Here is a 6,000-nt window from a genome sequence, read left to right on the forward strand (position 1 = left end):
TCAAGAAACAGTTTATTCCAGAAAGAGTTATTGCTGATTCTTTCAAACCATGAACAGCTATTAGTTTTCAGTATCTCACAGGTTCAGGTCTTACCTGCTCCAGAAGTGTGTAGTAACATTTTTGATCACGTTGATTAGAAAAAATCTATATATGAGGTGCAGACTGATGCAGTGCTTGAGGCAGCAAAAAACATCACCCCAGGAATCTGATGGTACAATTATATTTAGATGAAGGAGCACCAACATTAATATAGACTGAATGCTCCCAGCCCCTGAATAGTTGGGTAATAGGGAGGCAATTGGTAAAAGATCTCCAAATTGAAAAAAAGAATTTCTGAAGAAGGGTCCAGACCCGAAACGTCAGCTTTCCTGCTCCTGTGATACTGCTTGGCCTGCTGTGTTCATCCAGCTCCACACTTCGTTATCTCAGACTCCATCATCGGCAGTTTCTACAATTTCTATATAGAGGATTGCTCCAAACTGTTATTTGTGTGTGATATGAATGCTGACAACTTACGTTACTAAGAACCTGTTTAGTTTTTGATATTTCCCATACAGATTCACTGGGACAATGACCAGTGGATCTAACCACAGCAGGGGTCATCATCTCTGTGGTCATGAGGAGCTGACGCACCAGCAAGTTCTGCGCCAGCATCAAGCCCCAGGGGCTCCTCCATTTGAAGGAGTCACAGCTGAAGGTCCATTCAGGATGCAGAGGAGGGATAGAGTGCCCAGTGTGTATCAGCTTTTGAACAAGTTGGCGGCGAGTAGCAGGGCTGTGTATGGGTCCTGAGCTTGTCCGCTCCCGTCTGCTTTCTTTCTTTTTTGGCTGTCTTAACATCTGCTCTTTTCCTTTGTTTTCTTTTTTTTTGTCTTGTTTACTTTAAAGCCTTTTGTGGCAGGTTAATCGGTGGCACTGGCACAGCAGCGAGAGTGGGCAGCGTGCAGAATGGCAGCGGCCTCCTGGCAGTCAGAGGCTGCAGTGACTGCTCCTGGCGATTGGAGGTAGCAGCTACAGCAAGGACGTCCTCCCGCCATTCGGGGCCAACGTTGGCAGAAACGCCTGTAGCGATCGGAGGTGCCTTCAGCGGCGGCAAGAACCTGGCTGCCCCTGGCGATCAATGCAAGACTCGCAGGCTGACCAAGTCTTTAGGCTGTGGCTAGGCCCGGGTGCCTGCATTGGCAGTTCTAAACATCTTAGTGGAGATAAGACTTTAATATCTGGATGTTTTTCTTACCTTTTGGTTTCCTTTTATTTCTGCTGTTGTCTTTTTAATATTCTGGTTTTGTAACCAAGATGGTGTCCGAGAATAGTGACTTTGCACACTTTTCACTGTACTCATGTATTCCTATAGTTGAGTACATGTGACAGTAAAAATCTAATTCTAAGTCTAATTTTAAAAAAGAATTCCTCCAGATGGGCCAGGCACCTTACCATCTCAGGCTAAGGATGGCTGAGGATTCAGAAGCAGAACAATACCATCTGCTGTAGCAGGCCTACAACCAGAAGGGCTGGATGACCACCCAGGTGACCAATGTAGTTAATGTTTATGCAACTGGCTCCTTCCAAGGATCCACTGAAGACTTTTGTTGGATCTATCAATCGTTAATTACTGTGTGCAATTCTGGTCTTCCTGCTATAGGAAGGATGTTGTGAAACTTGAAAGGGTTCAGAAAAGATTTACAAGGATGTTGCCAGGGTCAGAGGGTTTAAGCTGGAGGGCAAGGCTGAATTGGCTGGGGCTGTTTTCCCTGAAGCATTGAAGGCTGAGGGGTGACCTTATAGAGGTTTATAAAATCATGAGGGGCATGGATAGATAAATATACAAGGTCTTTTCCATGGGAGTGGGGGAGTCAAAAACTAGAGATCATAGTTTTAAGATGGGAGGGGAAGGATTTAAAAGGGACCTAAGGGGCAAAGTTTTCACACAGAGGGTGGTGTGTGTATGGAATGAGCTGCCAGAGGAAGTGGTGGAGGCTGGTACAATTACAACATTTGAAAGGCATCAGGATGGGTACATGAATAGGAAGAGTTTAGAGGGATGTGGGCTAAATGCTGGCATATGGGACTAGGTTTATCTAAGATATCTAGTCAGCATGGACGAGTTGGACCGAAGGGTCTGTTTTTGTACTGTACATCTCTATGACGGTAATATATCAAGGCTGTTGACTTTGAAGTTTGTGCCAGATCACACTGTTTTATCTTGTTTCCCTGTGACAAGGTCAGTTTTGCAGCCCAGGCTTTGCTAACAGAGCTGGCTTCTCCCAGCTGCAGAGTGTGATAGACTGTACACCTGTTTTGTTAAGAACGCCATATCGAAATACAACTGACTTCATCAACAGAAAAGGGCAATGCACCTGTCGCTTGTGATCATCAGTATCTCAACTTAGAAGTCTGCGCTAACTACCCTGGAAGCTTCCAGGATGCCTCTCTCCTTGAGAATGCTGCTTAAAGGCCAGATGTATTATGAGGATGGTTGCTAGGTGCAAAGGTTACTGTCTGCAACAATGCCTGGTGATTCCAAGGGTATATACAATGCAGCCCAGGGTTATCATAGAGTAGACAATTGGCCTCCTGAAGATGTAGCTCTTGAGCTTGGATGGAGGGAAATTTACAGTCCAGTCCAGACAAAATGTGTCACATAATCCTAGTATACAGTGCTGTGGAGCAAGCAATAAAGATGTGATGGATGCTGAAGAGCTGGGAAGATGATATCAGGCTTTCAAGGAAGAAGGTGAGGATATTGTGCAGAATGAATCACCATCAGCATGATAGAGTAGTACAACAGTGGGCACAACAGGAAAGAGATGGTCTAGTGGTACTATTGCTTGACTATTAATCCAGAGACCAAGGAAATGTACTGAGGATCTGGGTTTGAATCTTGCTACGACAGCTGATGGCATTTCAATTCAATTTTTAAAAATAATCTGGAATTAGAAGTTTATTGATGACCACAAATCTATTAGCGATTGTTGGGAAAATCCCATCTGCCTCTTATTGAAGGAAACTACCATCCTTACCTGGTCTGATCTGTATATTACTCCAGACTCACAGTAATGTGGTTGACTCTTAACTACCCTCTGGGCAATTAGGAATGGGCAATAAATAAAAGCCAACAATACCCACATCCCATGAATGAACAATAAAAATAAAATGTCAGATAAGATTTAATTTGCACCTGATTCCAATGGATATGAACTGGATGCTGTGATCATTTATTGCCTAAATTTTGTTGTTGATTAAAGGTCAAGCAGTCCCTGTTTGCTCCCACAAGCAGATACAGCTGCTTTTGTTTTTTTTTGTTCACTTTTGTTGTTGTTCAATAAAAGTTAATGTTTTCAACTGCTTTGAGGCTTTCCAGTATGAGATGCTCCTATATTGAACAATAGCAAGATGTTTTGCAATGCTGGGCATTAAGGTAAGAGTAGCATTCCCTTAGACAGGGTTGTAAGATGGCACATCACTAAGATTGGGTAACCTGTATAGAACTGACGATGTAAAGTAACAATCCATTTATGAATGTGAGCTTGTATTTCTAGTGATTTGTCACCTGTGCCCTCAGTAGCTTTTCCTTTTATTTCCCTCCCACTAGGGACACGGTGAAGGACTGGTCAACTTAGATGGTTAGAGTGTGAAGCAATTGAACGTTAAATATAGCACTGGTAGTGGGCATCGCAGCAGTGACATGTACTTCTGCCACTGATGAACAACAGAGCTGTGGCATACACATATTGAGATGAACAGCCTAAATTGCATGAGACAACTCACATGAGCTCACGGAGAGAAACCCTCTGTAAAACTCCACATGAAGCAGCAACTGCAGGTAGGAGCGGAAAAACAGAAAAGTTAATCAAAGAGAATTCTGAAATCAAAATTTTAAAGTTTAAAACTTGGACTCAGGCTTTGCTTGGGTGGATGCTTGTTGCAGCAAATTTAAGTACAGGCTAAACTCAAAGACTTACACTGAACCAATGCTGATACAGTGTTAGAAAGCTTATAGAGTCATAGAGTCATGCAGCACGGAAACAGACACCTGAGTCCAACCAGTCCATGCTGAATATAATCCCAAACTTAACTAGTCCCATCTACCAGCTCCTGGCCCATATCCCTCCAAACATTTCTTATTCATGTACTTATCTAAGTGTCTTTTAAACGTTGTAACTGTGCCTGTATCCACCACTTCCACAGGTAGTTCATTCCACACGCTAACCACCTTCAGTGCAAAAGAACTTGCCCTCCATGTCTCTTTTAAATTTCTCTCCTCTCACCCTGAAAATCTGCCATCCTAGGGAAAAACACCTATTACTAACCCTATTTATACTCCTCATAATTTTATAAACCTCTGTAAGATCACCTGCTAAACTCCAGTGGAAAAAGTCTGACAGATTTCAAGCTAAGTGGCCTGTAGTCTCCTGCTTTTCATTTCTGAGTTCCATTTGCTATTTTGCAATCTGATAAAACATTTCCTGAATATAGGAAATTAAAATAAAATAAAACCAATGCATCAACTATCTCACTAGCCAACTTCCTTATCGAGTCTCTCAGTGCTGCATGCTGTGTCAGGTAGGAGAAAATGACAGCAGGGCTCAACTCCATTCATTCCACTCAGAAGTGCTGAAGTTTAATTCATCAATATACTGACCAAAGTTAGTCACCCTGAAGCAAGTTGCTGGTCATCTCCACCCTGTGATGGCTGGTCAACTTAGATGGTTAGAGTGTGATGCTAATAATGCCAAGACCATGTGTTCAATCCCTATCCTAGCCAACATCCTGCCATCCTGTAGTGGTGATGTTGATAGACTAACAATCCAGAGCACCAGGTTAACATTCTGACGAACATGGGTTTGGATTCTACCATGGCAGAAATTTGAATTTAACACAAATCTGGAGTTTGTGAAAAAAACTAGTCTATTGTTGATCATTGTAAAAAAGGATGTATCAGATTCACTAATGTCCTTTAGGGTCCTAAGGCTGCAGACTGTAATTAAATATGTTGAAAATGGTTTTGAAAAGAACCTGAGATAAGGCATAGTGTTACTGAACCTTGCAGCTATCTATAATATGGTGTGAAACAGTGGTCTACTCCTAAACCTGTCCAGAGTGAATCCAACCATTGTTGAGTTTGTTGTTGAAACTCTCCTTCATAACTGAGATGACTTAGGGGAGAACTTCATACAGGGGAGAAGTGCATGGAGAAGACTGGCCAACAGGCTCCAACAAGTATCAGTGAAACCCCAACATAGTTCAACATTCATACAAATGTTCTCCCAACAATCACATCCTGCAAGTACATCTATGCACCAAGCAATGGCCTAGTGGTATTATTGCTGGACTTGCTTTGACCAGACCCTTAAAAAAGACATTACAAAGTTGACAGACTCATTAGGAACTAGTCTGGCAAAACTTTTATTTCATTATTTCAAACAAGAAGTCCAAAACTGCAAATAATACTTCAGGCATGGTATCACAAATCCTCCAGATGATTGCCGTAAGACATCTTTACCCCCATACTCAAATCATCTTGTAATATAAGGCAACATGCCATTTGCCTTCTTAATTGCTTACTGTATCTAGATACTAACTTACACTGACTCAGGTCCTTTGATGGATCAACTCATGCCAGCCTCTCTTCTTTTAAGAAATATTGATGATTTTTAATGTTTCAGATAAAGGGACTGACTGTATTGTAACCAAATTTGCTGGTGATACAAAGATAGGGAAAAAAAACACTTCAAAGGGATAAAGAAAGGTTAACTGTGTGGACAAAGAATGAGATGGGGGAAAAAGAAGCTTTTACAGATGGAGGTTAATGTGGAAGTGTACAGGTTGGTAAGAAGAATAGAAATGTAGAATATCATCTAAATATGGAGAGACCGCAGAATGAGGAATAGAAAATAAAAAAAAATATTATTTCAATGCAGACAGACACTGCAGAATGCTATATTGTAGATCGTAGGTATTGAAATGATTAGGAAGACAAATGGAATGCTGCGATTGTT

Source organism: Rhincodon typus, chromosome 35 (assembly GCF_021869965.1).
Source record: "Rhincodon typus isolate 14 chromosome 35, sRhiTyp1.1, whole genome shotgun sequence".
In the NCBI taxonomy this organism is placed as follows: domain Eukaryota; kingdom Metazoa; phylum Chordata; class Chondrichthyes; order Orectolobiformes; family Rhincodontidae; genus Rhincodon; species Rhincodon typus.